Source organism: Myripristis murdjan, chromosome 24 (assembly GCF_902150065.1).
Source record: "Myripristis murdjan chromosome 24, fMyrMur1.1, whole genome shotgun sequence".
Taxonomy (NCBI): Eukaryota; Metazoa; Chordata; class Actinopteri; order Holocentriformes; family Holocentridae; genus Myripristis; species Myripristis murdjan.
In genome coordinates this window covers 21072587-21094143 of record NC_044003.1, presented here as the reverse complement: position 1 = coordinate 21094143, position 21557 = coordinate 21072587, and the positions used below count along the sequence as shown (strand labels likewise).

Here is a 21557-nt window from a genome sequence, read left to right as displayed (position 1 = left end):
AAGCTCTTGTGTTACCATGTATGTAAAGATGTCACCACTAGGAGGCTCCACGATCTTACAGGGTTTTTTTTAACGATTGTAAACACACTAAAATAACACATAAAGCACAATTATTAAAACTGACAATGCGAGAGCAAAACCTCAGCTCAAGTCTCCAAAACTCTAAACACATTTTCTGCCTTGCACTCTATTTTCAATTCAACTTGGCACTTTCTGCAACACACTGCGCATGGTTCTCCAGATAAGCACACAGCAATCTGACATAAAGTCACTTGTTTGACATTCCAAATAACACACCCATGAGCTGATTGGCCAAAACACGTGCCACCTGGCCAAACCCCTAATTGCATGATTGTTGACTCACCGATCATGATGCAAGCGCTATAAAAAGACCACAGGTGAGTACATTTTTACAACAATAATAGACGCTGCAGTGAGAGGAAGAGGTCGATGGAGTGGGACAATGAGAGGGGGAGGAAGAGTGAGAGGTAAGGCTGCTGAAGGAAGAGGAGGAGGAGACATTAGCTGATCATGTTATCAACCATGGATTGACGCTGAGAGCCCAACTTGAGCAGATTTACTGTTTCCTCTGTCATCCGGATACCACAAATCATCAACTGTTTGTTATCTGTTTACTTCATGAATGGCTGCCATGCCATGCATTTTATAACTGTACAAGAATCCTGCACAATCTACTGTGGGAGGAAAAAACTTCTTTAGGCTACACTGGCCATTTATGTACTATATTTTTGGCTTGTCGAAAGGACTGAAAGACAGCAACGAGGTGGTGGAAGGGGCCCAATGCTCAAAGCCACATCATAAGAGATAACACAGTTTTCAACAATATCCAGCAAGTCAGCTTGTCTATTTTGGCCCGTATTCTCCTCCAAAACCAAGAGCACATGGAGCAGCTCGATAGGGCGCCTTCTGAGAGAATGCCCAGAGAATAAAAAAAAAGTTTGTGGAAGTAAGTACAAGATTTGACTACAGCACACTACATACAGTCCAGCATTTTCTCCCAGTGTACTGGACTACACCATATTGACTGATTACTGTAACTACACTTTGTTTTCAGAGAGTACGGGAAATGGACGTTAATCAGATTCCACTTGAGTTTTTCATTGATAAGTCTGGTGTCACCCTCACAAAGACCAGGAGAAGGGGAAGAAACATCACTGGTCACAGAGGCATTGCAGATGTTCCTGGTCAACATGGTGGGATGTTCCTGGTCAACATGGTGGGAATATTACAATGTGTGCCGCCATACAAATAATGGTGTCCTCCACCGCCACGCCCCCCTCGGTCCATACAAAACAAACCACTTTCTCACATTTTTGGATAGACTGCCCAACATATTGAAACCAGCAGACCGCATGGATAATGCACAGGGGCACAGATGTGTTGTAGCATGGGACAATGTCAGCTTCCATCGTGCAGCCCTGGTCCAAACACACACAGTTTCTGGTTCAGTACCTTCCACCCTACTGTCCATTTCTCAATCCAATCAAAGACTTATTTTCGGCATGCCGGTGGAAGGTGTAACACCGAGGCGTGTGATGACACTGAAGTGCCGTCCAGGGCTGGATATGACATTCCCAGTGCTTCTTCCCTCGCTGTCTTGCAATGGAGGATATTTCATGTGATGTGGATGAGATGCTGTGACTGGACCCAGCAAGGTGACAAGATGCAGCCTAAATATTCTTTGCTGTTTTTTCTTTTTTGTGTGTGTGTGTATTTTTTTCTGTACATGCAGTAACATCCCAGGTTTCTTATCACTGTATTTGATAGAGCATATGTTTTTGTTCCTACAACTCTAATGCAGGATGTGCTGTGCATTTGCTTGAAAGATCTGAGTACTGGTGTGTCTGCACATTTCTGTGGACTTGAAAAATTTCTCTCTGTATACAGAGCTATGATGACAAGCCCACCAGAGATGAAAGTGCGTTCGATTGAGCGCAGCAGTGTGTAGTTTGGTGGAATAAAGTCTTATGATATGAATGAAGTGTTTGGCATTCGGTGCAAAAGTTTGATTTGGAGAAGTGTTGATCTTGTTTTGAATGCAGTGCTTCATGTTGCAGCATATATGAGATGTTTTGCCCCTTGGGTGTGTGGTTCTGTGAATTGTGTTATGACAAAATGAGCCATGTTTTAAAAATTGTGCCAAAGCAATGGTAAGAAAAAAAAAACTGTATTCCCATAATGGCGGTCACAGTGGGTCCGTTCTGTCAGTTTTCATTGGCTGTTGATGGGATCCGTTTTCAGATCTGTCGTGTATATCAAACATTTTAGATATAATTGTACTAACTGGCGGATATTAGACTGTGTACCTTTCATACACTTCTCGATTGTCTGTGCCAGTTGTCCACTCTGACTTCAGCAAAGTCTGCAAACTAGAGCTGATTAGCACAGATTCAGCCTGACTGGGAATCGGAACTATAATCAGGGGAAAAGCTGTTTCGTCCAACTTTTCCTATTTTGTGTCCTACTTTGGGATGAAGGGCTGTTGTAGTTTTTTGATGCACCTGTTTTTCACTTGTCTACTTCTAATACAGTTAGCAATTATATATCTCCCAGCATGACTTGCAGCAACCCCCAGAGAAGAACCATGAGCGTGTTCTTCAGCTATATGTATATACTGTATGTAGACACAAATATATCACAAGGGAGTAAGAGTTTTTTTTCCAGTTAAGAAAAAGAAAAATCATAGCCAGAACTTAAAGCACAACATGTTTTGCCATTATATTGCATTCGGGTGTATTGAGGCTACTATTGATGGAAAAATTGGTATCTGTGCCTTTTCTGCAATAGATTTCTCCATGTATGATTGATGAATGTTAGTGGAAAATTGTGAAGCCCTTGCTCTTTGATTTTGAGCGACTGACAGCACAGCCTGACATTTATTGTTGATGTTATAGATAGCTGAAAAATTGGCTGCTATCAAACTCCATTATAGCTCCACTGGAAGTGTCTCTGTGCCTTGACATCTATGTTTCATCAGTTAGCCTCAGGAAGCCGAAAAATACTCCGGCTAACAAGAAAATGGACCCAGAAATGCTATCTATTTATCTATCCATCTATCGTGAGCATAATTTGGTGAACTGGGGGTGCTCCAACCCATAAACCCGCTCACCTCACACCCTCAACCCTCACCTTCCCTCCCTATCTCAGGAACGGACCACAGAGCCAGATCTCCAGAAGCCTGCACTGATGAAGGGCCTCACACAGAGTGATGCAGAAATAAACAGGCGAGACCAATGTGGGACTGTCTGCCGATTGATTTTCAAGAGGCGATCCTTGTATCATCCTTGGCTATGATATCCTATCTGTCTCCGTGTCGGCCCCCAGATACCCATCTGAGATGAAAAAGCCCAGACACGGTGCCATGTAATAGCGCTTTGAACCCGGGGCACCAGGGCTTTTCAATCACACCCCAGATGGAACAAATGCCCTTGCGCGGTGGAGGAGAGGCATCAGCATTATTTATACTCTCACCGATGTTTCATGCCTTTGGAATTGAAAAATGAACGGACAGGTTTCTTATATTATTTCTTTAATATCAAATCACATCACCACACTGTGTCAAGATGGGTCCTTTTGAAGTAGAAAGGCTGACACAATACTAGGAAAGATGGTGAAACTGTGAGGCAGGGTTTCGTTTGTTCGTTCGTTTGTGTTTTTTTTTTTTTTTTTTTTTGGTTTTGTTTTTTTGGGGGGTGGTGGAAATTCCCAGAAGTTCACCTTGATGCCTGCCTTCATAGCTTCAAAGGAAAATTTCAGTCGTTGTTGAGAACTATAATCACAGCATCAGCTTAGCTATAAAAATGTATCATTCATCCTGGGCCCATTTCTGAGAACAGACCATTGATTGCTAAATGTCACGGAAGAGTTAGCTCTTTAGGGAAAATCCCACGATTCCCCTAATGCAACCCAGACACAATGCAACAGCTTACACTGAATTGGATAACGGCTTAAATCAAATTTTGCTCAAGTGTCATCACATTTAACAAGCTTACATTTATAGTCATAGCCAACAACATTATCTCTTAGTTAATCTGCAGGGAAGCAAGCAGAGTTTAATGCTGCAACACTGAAGTATTGGATCACGGGTTAGAGAGCAAATTGTTACATCCCCTCCTTTCAGTGAATCTGTGTACATGTCGCTTTATTGGCTTACAACGCAGTATAATCAGGGCTTGACGGTTCAGCCTTGCCTCATTTCTCACTGCAACCTTGAAGGCGGGTCAGGGATACTTGTCCTGGGGTTTGTCAGGATAGCGGCGCAATATTGCTTCACCTCCCAGTGTCTTGACTTTTAGATGCGTTTTGAATCGGACGGCGCCGTGCCCCCTGCCATCGGTCTACTACGGGGCCATGTCGGCTGATTTTGTGGGAAATCTTTGAAATGGTAATAAGGTGCAGAGAGGCATCGTCTTTCTCTCTTCAAGCACAGAGGAAAAAGGAGGTTGGAGGTTGGGGGGTGTGTGTAGGGGACAGGAGGGTATGGAAGCAGCACTCTGGGTCACAGAGATGTAATGATGGGCAGGGATGAGCCAGGGTTTGCCTGAGGATTACCCTCTGTCTTCATAGTTATCACAGCCCTCCAAAGCCAATGTTTCAGTCTCTGTGGAGAAGATTTGCTCCCACTGCCAACATGAAAATAGCAGTGCTGCATGCGTGCTGCAGAAAAAAGTGTTGTTTTTTTTGTTTTTTTTTTTTTGGTGTGAGAATTGTGTGTGTAGTGCAATCCATCTTTCAAGAGAGAACGAAAAAAATATGCCATTGTAATCTTTATGGTTGAACTTCAGCGATTACATCATGAGGAAAAATGTTGATATTGGCACCCAGAGAAGATATAGCGACTTAATCAAATCTGAATCAGATTCATGTTCTCGCTTTCCCATTTTATCCGTTGTTTTTGTGTTTTCCTGGTGTATTAACTAAGGCTAAAAACCTTTATAGAGTAAATAAAGGTGATTGAATTTAATATAGCTGAAATTACAATAATGAAATTGATTTGAATTCATACCGCCACTTCAATTAAATTCAACTAAGCCGTCGTCTACTGGCTTTTACTGAAACCCGACAGCCGCACAGCCGCAGCTTCTCTGTGCGGGACTGTGTGTGCACAATCCCAGCAGCAGTTGAACTTCTGACCACGATGCCGGTCAATGGGATGAAAAGACAGAGTGCATCCAAACAAGCTGAAGAGGTTCAGCTGTCTAGCAGCAAATGGCGATCTTTCTCCCTCGCGCACTCACACGCTCCCCTGAAAATCTGGAAGTCATCACTGTTCCCTCCGTATCTCCCCCTGGCTAGATATGATGTGAGCTCACATCATAAATATCTCCATTCTGTTTGATTGTTCTCCAAATAAGTCACACTGTTCAAACAAGCAGAGAGCACTGCTCCGCCGCCTCCCATTCTCTGGCTTTGAGCTATTGACGCTGCAGTTGACGATTTATTGTAGGCACCTTTCTCAAGTGACCGATAAGCATTGTGATGGATGCGTGATTTGACTGTGCCAAAATGGCTTTATCTCTTCCCTCCAAGCTACTATCTCAACAGAGCTGATGAGTTGTGCTCACTCTCTCTTCTCTCACTCTCTTCCTCTTCTCCCTCGCTTTCTCTGTCTTTCATCTCCCGGATGGCATCCACTGTGAGTCGAATCCTCCAAAGAGCCCATTTCACCAGGAACAAATGTCTTATATTATTTATTGATTTAGTTATCTATGCACTTTGTGGCTAGTTCCATTCTTTCCCTTTTATTTGCTTATGTGTGCCGCTTTCTGTCCGTGTGTTTGTTTGCGAATGCATGCATGTACAGAATGTGTGAATGCCTGCGTGTTTACAAGCATATGTACAGGCACGTGTGTGTTTTGTGTGTCAGCATTCACGGCGTGTGTGAATTGAGTCGAAAGCCATGTTTGTGTTTCCTCCCCTGCGATGCCGTTTCATATTGTTATTCCACGGTCTAGACACAATATCCTGCTATTTAGAAAACCAACTATCAATCATCTCAATTATTGCTGGCAAACTTCAAAGAGCTTTTGACTTGCTGCTCATTTTCTTTCTATTAGTAACAGTCAAGTGGGTAGCAATGCAGGGAACAGAAATAACACAATGTGGCATGTGATTGTGTGTGTGTGTCTGTGTGTGAGCACTGAAGCATGCACATGTTTGGAGAATGTTTGGAGATTAAAGGTGGTGGAAGTGTGACATGAAATGCCTTCACTTGTCACTTGTCACCAATGTCTTTTCCTCTCAACCTGATGTTTCTTTTTTTCCTATTTCAGGTTGCATGTATGTTGTGACATCTTTGATATTAAACTCACATTGTGTGTGTGTGTGTGTGTGTGTGTGTGTGTGTGTGTGTCTGTGTGTGTGTGTGTGTGTGTGTGTCTGTGTGCGTGCGTGCATGTGGGCAGGAGGCCATGCACATTTTGTCTCTTGGAGTGTATTAAACATGTTGTGCCTCTGCATGTGTGCATACAGGCACATCTCCCTGTGTTTGTGTGTGTGTGTGTGTGTGTGTGTGTGTGTGTGTGTGTGTGGGCGCTCGTGTGTCTTTACCTGTCTGTCTTTGGCAGAAATGCCTCCCAGCATGCAGACGCAAACAGTCCAGAGCAGCAGCATCACTCACCTCGTCTTCTGTCCTCTCCTTCCTCTCCGCGGTATTAAGTATCACTCACTGCTCCTCCAACACTGTCAAACTCAATTTCAAAGTTTTTCATCTGCCAAATCCAGCTGTATTTTCCGGCTCAGATTCTTGATCGCTCTGCGGTCGGGAAACAGAGCCAGGAAGAAGTCAGAATGATTGGCGAATCTCAACAAGCCAGTCTAGCATTTCAAAGTCTGCTATCATTCCTGAAAACATCAGCTCTGACCCATTTTGGCTCCCACTGCGCATAGAGAAGTGAATAAATTCCTTAATTAAGGGAAGGGTTTCGAATATGCTGATCACTCTTGCTTGCTGATGTACATACTGAGATTGATGTTGTGGATTTGCATTTGTTTATATTCCTTGTAATTTCCTGTCATCATCCATTAGTTACAAAGGGGTGTCTAGGTTAACAAAGTGCCCTCTGAAGGCAGTGGGAATGAGGCCGTGTCAATACAGAGAATGGTCTTCCAATTTGCCACTGCTGGAAAATATAATACACGCGCCAAGGCCGCTAATCAAAGCAAGCTGAAGGAAGAATACGTGCGTAATTTATGACATGTTAAATTTGGCTTATGTACTTCCCATTTCCCCTTCCCTCCATATCTCCACCCTGAAATAAATTTCATTCAAGTGGAACAACACAGCTTGGGCCGTAGATTTTTTACCATGAGAAACAATGTTTTTGAAATGATAAGAATATAGGGCAAGCTAGTCTATATATTCTCTGTTTTTTCCACTTGGTGTTTGTCTTGGAGCTGAAGGCTGCGAGATTCCTTCTGACCCGTGGCTGAGATCTCCTTACATGGGGTTCTGAAGGAGCGGTGCCTCCTCTTGACACCACATTGATTAGCTAGAGAGAGAAAGTGTGTGTGCGTGTGTGTGTGTCTGTGTGTGTGTGTGTGTGTGAGAGAGAGAAATAAGTAGAGGGATAGAAAGAAAGACAGAAGGAGAGACAGAAAGGAGGGAGATAAAAGCGAAAATCAGGAAGAAAGAGAGTGACAGATGGGAAGAAAACCGTGATGATTGGGGGTGAAGAGGCGGTTGCCTCATCTCAGTCTATCATCATTAAATCTATTTTATAGTGGACGCCCACTTTTCAGTCACACAGCTGTTCCCCCATAAACACTCAAGTGTCCTTCCTTTTGCCATGTCTGTTCATTCTATCATTTTCATATTTCATGACAACAGTGGGAGAAGGAATATGCACTCAATTTGGTGTACATGCCGCAATGAAAACGTTGAAATGAATACTTTTTATTGCCGTTGCTTTTGATGCATATTCCGCCTTTTCCTATTTTTGGAGCAGTTCAGTGCGGAAGAGCGCACAGCGATTACGATTCCAAAACCGTCCATTTTACTTTTAAAAAATAAATAAATAAATAAATAAATAAATAAATCTGGCAATGAGGTGACTTCAACTTGTTTCCAATGCGGTTTCATCTATTTTAAGACTTATCTTAAAATAGGGAAAAACATCTAGCAGCATCAAGATGTCAGCTGATATTGAATTATTAAAGAAATGCTCTCACCCACTTGGCAGATTGTAGTCATTATCTTATTCTATTTTAAGCTGATTATAAATTAAAGTGTAAGTATCCAAGTAAAGACGGGTTATGATATATAATTTAAAAACCTTTGTTTGTGTACATCCTTCTGAGGCGAACATGGCTTCTTAACTACAGCGATCTCGCAACAATGCAGGGCCGGCCACTGATGGAGCAAAAAAGACTAATTTCCTGTTGGAGAGCAGTTTGACAGGAATTGTTACTCACTTTCAAGTGGAATAAATCAGTGTTGTTTTGTTGTTTTTGTATTTCTTTTTTTTTTTTTCGTTCTTTTGTAGCGGTTTTTGCTGAGTGGCTTCACACAGAGTTCAAGTGGAATAGCAAACACACAAAGAGAAAACAAAGAGAAAACTGCATCTCTTAGATGAACATAGGACAGGGTCGACTGCAGTTGTGTGTGGGTGGGAGTGTGTGTGTATGTATATGTGTGTGTGGTGTCCTCCTCTTAAGCGTAAGCCCGTTTGAGTGTGTGCGTATGTGTTTGTGTTTGTCCGCATGTGCGTACGTGTATTTGAACGTGCGCACAACTGGTGCGTGTGTGTGGTTCTGTGGAGATAAACGGGACACGCTCTGAGGAGCGGGACGGTGGCCAGTGGACACAGCTGAGGAGGCAGCTGTGAGGAGGAGAGGTGGAGGGGATAGGAGGGAAGAAAGAAGAAGAGAGGGAGGGAAGGGAGGAGAAGAACACAGAGCGGAGGGCAAAGTGGCCTGACAGCCACAGGAGTCGAGGAGTGGGACCTCTCCCGGCTTGACAGATGGATAGACAAGGCTACGCCCCGCTGGTGGACTCTGACTCCTGATGCCAGTGTAAATGCACAGACACATCAATGTGCACACACAAGCATCCATGTGTGTATAGACACACACGCACACACATGCAGAAATGCCCCCATGCGGACGTGCACACACAAACACACACACACACACACACACACACACACACACACAAAAGAAAACACTAGGAATGCTGGCATTCAGTGGCAAACGGACACACTCAGCCTTCTACAGGTTGACAGAACAAACACCCATTATATCAGGATACCAACACAAAGATATAGCCTGTTTCACTTTGTTGTGTAGCTGCGGTGGTGAAAGGGAGAGGGTTGTCTGAGGCTATTTGTCAGCAGGAATGAAGGTGAAAAGTCCAAATATTTTTTATTTATTCAGCCAATTCAGGACAGCTCTCAAAACCCAGGAGGTGATTGATGGGCACTGGTTTGTGTGTAGATCAGATAGCCTTTGCTTTTCCATCCATCCACAGTGGACGAAAACGACAGTAGCTCCAGATGCAAAGTGCTTTGTGAAGCTTGTGAAAGTAGCAAAGGGACAGGGGGAAAATTCAATCAGAGTTGACCATCTGCCAGATCAGATGAAGTCGAAGGTGCTATTCTCCTGTGAAATATGACTATGCCCGGTCGGGGTGGCTCACATAGCAAGGCTCTGACAAAGTTTGACCTGAGTTGTCCTGTGCCACACAGACTGAAAAAAAAGCAGACTTCTTGTCCAACATTTTTATGTTTTTCATACGCTTCCTTGTAGCGCTCTGATCTGAGGAATGTGGCTTGTCTGGCAGTGATTCTGGGCTTAATTAGTTCAAGAGGTCTTCAAGAGACGTTGTAGTGAATCTGCTCCACATTCACACACACATACACACACAAACACACACACACACACACACACACACAAGTCCCAGCATGGGTCAATCATTCAGACAATTCCAGATGTCATTCATGATTACATGTTTATACAACTTGCTGAACTTTCTTTTTCTTCTTCCATAATGAATCGTATAGTCTTCATTCAGTTCATCTAATACATTCAGCTAATTGTTTACAGAATCCTATAAAAAGAAATAGAAACATCTTGAGTCCTATAAAAAGAAATAGATACACACATATGTTTGTTAAATATCCTTAAAAAAATTGAGTTTTAATGTAATGACTTTATACACAAAGAGGCATTTCGAGTAATCAAAGGGGGATTATATCTCATCCCACTGGAAGATTTGTTTTTTAAGACAAGCAAGCTTTAAGACTGAATATGAGATTAAATGACCCAAAAAATGACCTGAGAGTTTGTGCAGTCCTCCTGTCGCTCTCTTTTGTTAGCTAGCTAAAAACAAACACGGCTCTTGCTTGAGTCAGGACTCAGTCTCATGTATCCAGAGAGAAGATCGGTGTGATTTACCCGTCCACCACCCAAACCAGCTTCTGCCGTGATTGACTTTATCAGGCTTTATACTGCATCACCGTACGTCTGGCTCCAGGGTCCCATTTGACTGGTTAAGACAGACTGATGGTAGGAACAGATGATAACAGTGGAGACCTACTAACCCGTACCTGTGGCTGATAACGCCCGCTCAGTGGTGTGATAACGGTTGAATCAGGAGGTAATGCCCACTGGTATCAAGAAAATAAAACTCACTTCAACTAATTCTGGAAACAAGTTGATTAGGAATGGACATAAGTGGGATTATCTCACCCTACTGGCAGATCTTCTTTTCACTTGCTTGAGGAAAGCAGGATTTCAGCACGGAATATAAGCCTCAATCACTTGAAGATATCAGTAGTTTTTTTTTTTTGTTTTTTTTTTTTGTGCAAATCTATCTTTCTCTGCATTTAGTAGAGCTCATTAGAGCGACAGCGTTTATATTTTACAGACTCTTTGGCTCATCTTTTCAAATGGCTGCCAATAACGCTGGAAGGTGTTTTATTCCAGCAACTCTGCAAAGTTGGACTCTGTCTGGAGAAATATTACTGCAATCGCACCCTCCACTGCCTCCAGATTGGTCGATGAAGATGTAGGGCAGCTGTTAGGGGAGGACATCCAGGACAGCCATCCCACACAGTCTAGGCAGTCACAAAGGAGCCTAAGAAGAATTATCAATTAGAGGTCAATTACAGTATTATCATAAGTCATGAGTGAGGCCCGTGGCATTAGTTTTATGCCAGGCGTTGTGAATACTTGCTGCAGCCCTGTGGGTAACGTTCAGTAAGAATGGTATAAATTGTGCTGATTTAAGGAGCTCTGGCTGCAGCTATCACAGTTCATTGGGTCTCTTGTTGAAACTATCAGTGCAACTCCAAGCGATGCACAGATATTCCCTTTTTACTGTCAATACCAACTAAACAGTAAGTAGCAGCTGATACTGATCCACTGCAATCCATTATGTTGAATGAAGCCTTGGGTCATTAGTTTGGGGGTAATGGACAGAGCTGCTTGTAATATAGCATTGCTTTTTTTCTTATTTTCTTTTTCTCTGCACATGAAACAGCACAAAATTTCAGTCTGTCTAACCATGGCATAGGTGTTTTACCCCTGCAGGAATTTCTATGATGCCTTATTTTTCCCTGTTTGCCTTTTTTTTTTTTTTTTTTATGTTTTTAATTGAAAAAGAAAGAAAAGCACCTTTGTGATGAGTGATCAACAGTAGAAATCCTGTTAAAAGCAAAGCTGCGTTCTGCCCTTGCCACCACCGCGTACTCTTCCCCCGCCACCGCAGTGATCCACAAAACAGCAGAATGAAGCGAGAGAGAGAGAGAGAGAGAGAGAGAGAGAGAGAGAGATGCTGTGAGGCTGAAGATGAAAAAGGAGGTGGAGTGGGAGGAGAAGCGGAGAAGAGGCGGAGCGGACTTGATACCATTTAAATTGATTCCACGACCTGCGGGCCTGCATCCTGTCATGCTCCTTGCAGCTCCAATCCTCTGCCATCCCCTTGCAGAGAGCTCACATCTGAGGAGGCCCTGCACCATTTTCCTCCCATCTCCTCCGGCATCTCTCTCTCTCTCTCTCTCTCTCTCTCTCTCTCTCTCTCTCTCTCTATCCCTCGATATTTCATAGCTCTTCCATGGTCACCCTCACCCATTCTCTTATATTCCACACCGTGTCACAACCATTCAACTACTGTGGGCTTCAGCAAGGAAGCCCAGGCTGCATGGTTCACAGTGTATTACAGACAGATTGGCGGGGGGTCTTCCCTTCTCTCCCCGTTATCTGTTCTCTTCTTTTGTCGATCATTTTTCCATTCTCACATCACTGGTGTGCATTCTTTTTCTTCACCCCCGCTCTCCCACCCCTCTAACTTTCACTTTTTCTCTTTTTCCCTTTTCCGTTAATGAATTCTCTTCCCCCATCTCCCGTCTCTTCCTCTCCTCCGTCTCTTTCTCTGTCCCTCACTATCTTTGTTCTTGCCATCTTCACTCTCTCTGCCTCCGACTTGAGTGCCATTTGATGAGACCTGGATTGAGAGCGGTGGGGTATCGGTGCTGTGCAGCAGCGCACCCAGGAGAGGATGTCAGAGAAAGAGACAGGCCCTCTTCACATTAAATATCATCTGACACCTAATCTGCTGCACCTTCTGCTGCAGTGATGAGAGGAGGGGGACGGGACCGTTCCCCTGCTTGGAGAAACAGCCTCCGCTTCCTTCATGTATAGTGGAAGAAGAAGTGCCATGTAATTAATACATCAAGACAAAGGCTGCTCTAAGCCTGTCTGGTTTTGAGGACAAGAAAGAGAGAGGAGAAATTCGAACAGGCTACAACTCTGTGCAGCTTTCAAACCCCATGCCCACATCATCATGGAAGGAAATCAACCAGAGACGCAATTATGTCAAAGACAACAATTGAGGCTCCCCCTCCCCTCTCTGTCTCGGGACATCCTGCTATCTATTGCTAAGTTGTCACAATTCTGCATCCTATCAATATATCACATGGTTGATTTGGCAGCTAGATCATAGGTCTGCAGTGGAGATGCGGGGCAGTGGCCAAGAAAACAGCCTTTTTATGATTCAACGAAGGCTGTGGGTCTGTGCTGATGCAGTTGCAAATTGAAAAATGAATGAGAACTGACAAGCATCCCGGGGAAATCAATCCAATGAAATAAGTTCCCAATATGGAAATGCCGTGGAGATGATCACCCGGAAATTGTTGCAGACTATTTCTTATTTTTACTTTTTTGTGATAATGAATTAGTTTGTCATTTGGGGTTAAGGCCCTGCATAATCTAGGAAAAGTCCGCCAAGCAATGTTGATCAGTTTAGTAGTTAATTGGCAGAATAAGAATAATAATTGTCTTCCAAAAATACAATAAAGAGAACAAAAACTCTAATGCTATCAAGTGACAGGTTCATAGTGAAGTTGAGGGTTACCTAGTGGGCTCATTGAAGGCTTGTTTTAGCTTTTACACCTGACTGATTTTTATTTCATGGCAATAAGGGGTCGGGACTGAAAAAAAGGTCCTCGTATCCTCCAACAGTCACCCAGGGTGCTGTCACAGTACCCACAAAGTCAGTCTCCCACTAATTTTCCAATAAAGCAGCGTCATTTGATGACTTCAGAGACTAGAATTTGGGGTCTCCTGTTTCTAGTTCTGGGGGAAACTTGTTCTGTGCTCAAAATTGGCTTAACTTTCCAGGATCATAGGAAAAACATATGTGAATTTTGTTTTAATGTGGATTTTCGGTTTAAGAAAAAATAAATAAAACATTCCCCCTTAGCCATTGCCAGGAAATGGTCTTAATCATGAAGACATCATCCACTGCACTTAATATTGGCCATGTCTGGCCTTCCTCTTTGCTGAGTATGTTTGATGTGATTTGACAGACAGATGTGGCCCAAAACCAGCACTCAGAGGTTACCAACCAGCCATCCTGCCAGTCAGTCAAGTCTCCCACACCCAAAAGAGGCCACTTGACCTGAAAGGCATCAGTGTCTGGGAGTTCATAACAATGTGGCCCAACCTCCATCACAGCCATTTGTTTCTGCCACTTTGGCACTGGGAGAATTGCTCTCAATCTCTTGGAGGGAGTCTGGCATTCCTGCACCCCATCCATCACAAGCTCTCCCTCCAGAGGATGGACTACTTCCCCGCCTGCTTCCCTGCCTGCCTGTCCGCCTGTCTGCTGCTTTCCCCGACTGGATGTTGTCTCCGTGTACAACAGTAGTCCATCTGACTGTCTCCCTGTGCCTGTTGCAATTACCCTTTGCACAGGCATACATCACCCAGGACTTGTTGTGCACTGGTGGACACTGGATTCTTTCTTTTGCTCTGGATTGTGTCATCGCTGATTTGTGGCTGGAAATGCTTCCCCTGAGCAACGTACCACCATGTCTGAGTGTTTCATGTCTCACGTTACTGGAGATGTGTCTCTATGTATGCTACAATTTTTATATTTATGACTAAACTCTAGTAACCCATTGGTATTTTTTGGACGATCCTTGTAAATTAACCACAATTTTTATTTTATTTTATTTATTTATTTATTTTATTTACTAGGAAGGTCCCATTGAGACACAATGTCTTTTCTTCCAGGGAGTCTTGGTCAAAATGGCAGCCATTTTGACCAGGAAATATTTGCTGCTTTTAATTTTTTTAAATTTTTTTATTAGCATTTTTTTCCACGCTAAACTCATGTCAACTGATCAAGTCAGTGATTGACCTACAGTGAGGCTTTCTGTCACTGCAACTATAACACTTGTTGTATTAGAAGCAGCGTTCCTACTTTTTTCTATCCTCTTCACTTTGAAAATAGTAATTGCTAAATTTAAATTTGACTAATTTTAAGAATGCTAAACGACTGCTTATGCCCTTAACTTCCCTAAAAGCAGCAAGAGAATTGATTAGAACAACTAGATGTCTAAACTGTCCTGTTCAGCAAAAACCTCTGAATCCCTTGAATCCCCTTTAACTAACTATTTTTTTTTTTTCTCATCAGCTTGGTTTCGGTCATAATCATAACACTATTTCTGCCATTTTAATTTTTAGTCAATAATAATACTGCAGCTGCATTAGACCAATCAGCCAAAAACCACAGTTGAACGCTGAAAAGACAGTTTCTCTAATGTGATCTAGTGGTCCGCTCTAACTGAAAATCCCTTTCTACCACCCACCTCCATGCAAATCAATATGACCACAGCCCAACAACATGCTAAAAATACATTATATAGTCAATAAATTGTTTCCAGAAGGAGTTATGGTCTCAGTAGCTGATTGCACTTCTTCTGAAGTCCCTGTGTGGTGATTTTACAAATAATTGTGGCATTTAGAGGATATGACACAAGGTTGTTTGCCTAATGATTGACAGGTCACTTCTACATCACTCCACAGTGGTTCTGTGCTGCTGCCCCCAACAATGACAGTATGTTGGCAGTCATAAACTCACTCCCCTGGCTTTGATATGGCTGGTCAAAACTGGTAATATAATGCTCACTTCGCCTGTTGTTATTTACAGGCTATGCATTAAGCAATAGAAAACACTTTTGCTGCTCTTTTTGCAGATCTCTCAAAAGCACTTAATACAGGCCATCACTCTCCGCTTTGGTTCAATAATGCAAGAGCACAATACTTGGATTCTTAATAACAAAGCAATATGAAGCAAACTGTTTGGGTAGATGCATATGGTGGTGTGGGCGATGGTGAGCCCTGCTTAGGGTGAAATTGTACTCTCAGTCCTAGAGTTAATGACAAGTACCACTTGTGGGTTCACACTGCTTCTGGGTAAGATAGGTGGTATAAAATAGTCTTGGATTAGAAATCCAGGTGCAATCCCCAATAAAAACCATCCACCCTGCTGAGGTGTCCTTGAGCAAGCCGCTGAAACCGAACCAGGGCCTGGGCTGCTGTAACTGATCCTGCTTTCTGACAATCAAAGACAGAACTTCTACTTCAGGGATATAAAGCCTGTGCCAAGAGAGAGGGTGCTTGCTCTCACTCTCACACACACATACACACAGACAGGGCTAATGGTTAAACTCCTGCCTGCAGTCGCTCATTACAGAACCCCATGTGTGGATCTCCTAGTGTGTGTGTGCGTGTGTGTGTGTGTGTGTATGAGGGATAGAGAGGGAGGGGTTTGTTGGCTAGTGCTGAGAGAGGTTAAATTATTGCACATAGGACCAAAGTGCCACTTATAGCACATAAACGTCACTTGGAATGAGTTGGTCCTTGGTAGCCAGTATAATATGCAGTCTGTGAGTGTGTGTGTGTGTGTGTGTCTACATATATATGTATGAGAAGCAAATGAGGTTACTGTAAAAAGGTTAAAACAAGAGAAAGATGACTCAGTGAAGCCTCTTCTCATATCAACTTCAATTGTGGAACCTGAAAATATCCAAAGTTAGTCTTTTCAATATTTCTCATTATTTTCTCAAGTTCTCTTGCATAATAGTTTGCAAGTCACTAAAGTGCCATTCAAAAAAAGATAGATAAAAGCAGATAGATAGATAGACATGTTTATTGTGGTATTATGAATATTACTACCTTTGTGTTTTCCCGTGTCTCACTTTGAAGATTAGAGCTTTTCAGCGAGACATTGGATCAGTGAGGCCGGTTGCTCACACAAGCTCTGCACAAGCAGGTGATGATTAAAGGGTGACCTTACATTTAATTAGTGGCAACTGGGAGATTTCAGCGCTTGGCTATGAATCATTGGGGAAAAAAAGCGCCCGCCAGGGAAATGTTACCTAAGTGATTTGGTGAAGGGTGTAAATCAATAGTGCCGTTGACCTGTGAATTGAGTGGCGGGAGAGACTGAGGTGCAAAATGAAGATGGAAAAACAAATGAAAGGGCATGATTAATGCAAATAACCCACTGGTTCTGCTGGCTCATGAACAGACACAGCAAAGGTGTTCAACATGAGTTTAGAAACTGATAGCATGGCATTTCCTCATGTTTTGATTTAATATAAAAGTGCTTTGGTCATTGCTTCTATTGATACGTGTTAGGGTAACATCCTGTACAAATTCTCTATTAAAATGAGTGGTTAACAAGAATGGACCACAGTGCATATCACAACTCAGCATCACAGAGGACAAGATTGCAAGCTGGCAAGTAACAAATAACTGTATTTAATACGCCCCAAGGAAATTTGGGCTCTGTTGTCTTTTTCACACACATTTGAAACTAGCAAATAATCACAGCTGTACAGCAAGGAAGAGGAAACTTGCACTCATCTCCAGCACTCTGGCTGTGATAAAACAATTCATCTTATACCGAGCGCTCCTCCCTTAAGCTGAGAAAAGGGCCAAATGGCTCATTGGAATCTGCAGCTTTAATCTCTTCTGCGAGGCAGTCTGTTCCAAATCAGTAGTTGATGCTTCATTCCCCCTCTCTCAGCTCTAAATGGACTGAACTCTTTTTAATATGTAACCAAGGTCATGAGACACATTAGTTATTCAAGAGTGGAAATCAATAGCCAAACCGAGCCTCGAGAATGCGTAGCCTCACAGTGGCTTACTACAACTTAGCAAGCTACCTGTGTGTTCTCTTGTGTTCTGTGTGTGTGTGTGTGTGTGTGTGTGTGCACGCCATGTGCATGCACGCTTATGTGAAGCCATGCACCACACTGAAATCACTAACTCTATCACCCCTACATGTTAAGTATGTCTGCTGACAAAGGTTGTTCTGGCTCAAGGTAATAAGATTTGCATAGCAGAGGATAATCTGAACACATTACAGTGTTTGCCTTGCAACAATGAAAGGAATAAATTACAGTGGCAAAATGGATTACAGGACTGACTGTTAGACATTAAAACTTTCACTGACGAGGTGGAATTAAAAGGCTCTTTCATGCTCATCTCCAGTAGTAAATGCCACATTTGCAGGCCAGTTTAAATCAAAATCAATTTACCGAATCTGCTTGCAATTAAATACCAGTTCCTAATGCCCCATGAAAATATGGCCTGGGCGCTGGCTGTGTGATTCTGTCAATTCAGGTGCAGATGAGTCCCATGTGGCTCATTTCACATGCACACACAGACACACACACACATACACCTCTCAAAGTCCAGTTATAATTGACTCTATTGAGCAGCAGCAGCATGCGTTCTCATTGCTCCAGCACTAATTGGGTTCTGCGCCCTTACTTTTTACACGAAACACATTTTATGGAGCAATTTAAAATACGTAGTGCTGCATAATTAAAAAGAGATGAGGGAATGAGTGGGATGTGCACCATGACAGCAGCAAGATGAAATGTCTTTTATACACTTTGGGCGCTCACTGCTGAAGAAAAGCACTTGGCTGAAAAGAGAGAAAAAGCGGGTTTGCACAAAAAAAGTGAGATCACCTTCCATTGCAGTGTAAATACAGAGGGGACTGCACTGAGCTAGCCTCTAAAATCTGTCGGGTAAGTAAATCCAAATGGGGTCATCCATAAGTGATTTCGGAAAAGTGGGAGGAAGGAAACGCATTAAGGTAAATAATGATTAGCTGCTGCAAGCATATGCTGTTATTTTCATAAGCTGAATCCTAATGACTTATTTGGCGGTTGTTGTCTTGACCTGTGTGTACGGTGTAATGGTTCAGACACTGAGGTGAGACCAGATGTTTGGCAGACATGTGTACATTCATTCATAAACAACATGCACATGCACAAACACGTACTTGCACACATATGCTTGCACTTGCATGCAAACATGGACACACAAACACTTGCATCCGTGCACAAACACACACACTCCCTCTTTCTCACTCTCTGCACACATCTCCTCTGGGAGTCATTGGGGGAAGAGTCATTTTTTTTTTCCTTCCCCTGCTTGTTGATATTTGTCCTGTCAGCTCTCTAAACCAGCTGCTGGCTCCTGTACAGTCTTGAGCAAAAATATTCAAACACGGATACAAATATTTGAACTTCCTGAGGTCCAAATGATTCATTTTACCAGTCAGCTGAAGAGCCTCCACAACGGAAACATACAGTTATCATGAAATAAATGAACTGCTCTTATTGTCCTTTTGAATTTATCAAAATGTTTAAGACCATTAGAATTTGTCCACATCTGCCGCTACTGATCACAGAGCCCCACTTTTTACCGCATACTGTCTGCTCTGCAACTACACCATCACCTCACCCCTGAGACGACACCTTGAAAATTCAAGGTAAAAGTAATTGTCAGCTACAGTAGAGAGAGGCAGCCATCATTTTACAACACATATATTTTATTCCACTGTGCAGAATTCAAGAAGGAATTTTGTTGAGCAGCTAGGGGTGAATTACCACCTCTGCAAAATCATATTGAGGCTTCTGGAAAGGATCTTCTGTTGTTGTTAGTCAGTGCCAGTCTCATGCACTGCTGCTCCAATAAAACTATTGATGACTGATGCAAGATGATAGACAGATAGCTAGATAGATAAATATATAGATAGATAGATTAAGCACGCAGTGTATAACAAGAGTCCTTGAAAAAGATCACAAGGGAAAAAAATTTCCTAAAATGTTTCCTTATGCAGCACAGACATGTTCAGTATAAACAATGTCAGTGTAACCCAAATAGAGCTCTGTGCAGATGCTGTCTGCCAACACTAGTTACACTGTATCCTGCACACTTTGCTCATATTAAGTCAAGTCAGACAGCCCATGTCCATCTAGTCTTAACTCTATAAATTTGACAGCACTTCTAGGAAATTGCTTTACCCAAGTCTGCAAAATAACCTTTCACCCACTCAGGTGCATGGACTATCCAATTCACAGTCAGACATTTTGCCTGTCTTTGTTTTTGTTTCTGATATTACCCCTATTCCATCCAACTCACAGAAAGCTGTTTTGCCTGTCACCAATCCCATCGTTGTTTTCTTTTCCCTCCATACCTGCTAGCCACAGGGCCACTGCTATTAACAGAAGTGTACCCAAAGAAAAAAAAATGTGACAGTTTAGTTTAGTGAGTGTTAGGCCAGCTGTCTTCATCCCCTGTCTTTGCCACATCAGACTCACTGGCCCATTTATCCTCTTTGTGAAGCCTATAAGACTTTTATGGCATGTGATCTTGTGTGCTCACAATCCTCATTTTATCTTCCCAGCTTAGACCTGGTTAGATCAAACGGGGGACTCACAACTTAGAGATATACCCCCCCTCAACTTTGAAATCTATTACATCATTAGGGCTAATAGGAAAGTAAGGGAGTGGCTGCTCTGTTTTCAAAAAAATTCCCTGTGAGAAAATTGTTTTGGGGAGATCTCAGCTTTTGAAAATCTCATCCTGGTTCTTAAAAGTGATGTTCAGTGTCCTGTCCTACTCCTAAAATGTTTTCCTGGGTAAATTTGCAGCACTGATGTCCTTAGTATGTACAGATCATGAGTGTATGATAATGTCTGGCGAGTTCAACATTCATATTCAATTGCAAAGAGTAAACATCGGCATACTGATTATCTCTAAAGGTCAGCTTTATCTGTCAAATAGGTATTTCTGATTATCATTGTGTGTTTTTGATGCACTTATCCCAGAACAGGCAAGCACGGTCAAAACTGTCATACACTAACAAAAACACGACCATAATGCCTCAGCAGCTGAAAATTGTACTAGTTTAAACTATAAGACAGTGTTGATTTTGATGCTCTTAAAACAAAAAAAAATATTTCTGGCATGCAAAAAGCCTCTTGGAGCTGTAAGGAGACATTAAATGTGTAGAGAAGAGGCTGATGAGGGCTGAGCGCAATTTCAAGCTGCACTTCCAGTTCCACTTGGACGTTTGCAAAGACAAACTGCACAAATACAGCAAAGAAGGTAAATTTATGAGGCAGTCATAATTTTTTTAGGATCACTGGTGATGACAAAAACAAGGCCAAGCCCTTTTCTCCACATTTGACAATCTCATCATTCTTCACTCTCTATTGCCAGTGAGTTTGTCACCGCTATTAAATGTGAAGAATTTGCAGTATTTTTTTTTTTCCCAAGTCAAAGTCGTGCGCTCTAGACAGATTATTGTGATTTTGGGTTCAGCTGAGGTACTTTAGCTCTCCCCCTCACCATGTGTTTGTGAGGGTGCTTAAATCTTCCAACTGTCCCCTTGACCTTAATATTACCTTCTGTCAGTTTGTTTGTAATTGCCCGTCCAATAAAGTCTTTGCTATCATTTTCACTGTTGTTTATAAATTACTGATGTTGAACTTTGTTACTTTTGTTTTGAAGTGTTATACAAGTAAACTTATCATTATTGTTAATATTATTTTAGCAATCACAACTGGTATTGTCAAACCTCTATTGAAGAATGTCTAGATATGGGACCATATATGACAGTTTGCATATATAATATAATATGAAAAAAAAAAATTACTGGGCTGTCATTTCTCATAAAAGAACAGTAATAATAGAAGCTGGACAGATGTGAAGTCTGCATCTGTAGGGTTCATTCCCACTCTACTACCATAAATATGCAGATGATATGCCATTTTATATGTCATAATCCCTGAGTGACCTGAATCCTGTTGCTTTATTAATTGACTTTGTTGGGGAAATACGGTTGCTGATCTGATTTTACAAGCTTACTTTAACAGCTCAGTCACGATAACTCAGAAAAACATTAGCATGCCTTCATCGGCAGGTTAGATTATTGTAGATGA

At 42.3% G+C, this 21557-nt stretch overlaps 1 long non-coding RNA gene across 2 annotated transcripts; it reads left to right on the top strand.

Moving 5' to 3' along the window:
* Positions 1-426: 426 nt before the first annotated feature.
* LOC115356304 (uncharacterized) lies at positions 427-1968 on the top strand. 2 transcript variants are annotated; one of them, XR_003927948.1, is made up of 4 exons: positions 427-488; positions 765-967; positions 1076-1093; positions 1130-1968. It is a non-coding gene; the product is annotated as an uncharacterized LOC115356304 (long non-coding RNA). The 2 variants fall into 2 exon arrangements; XR_003927947.1 differs by having other exon boundaries at positions 434-967.
* The last annotated feature ends 19589 nt before the right edge of the window (positions 1969-21557 follow it).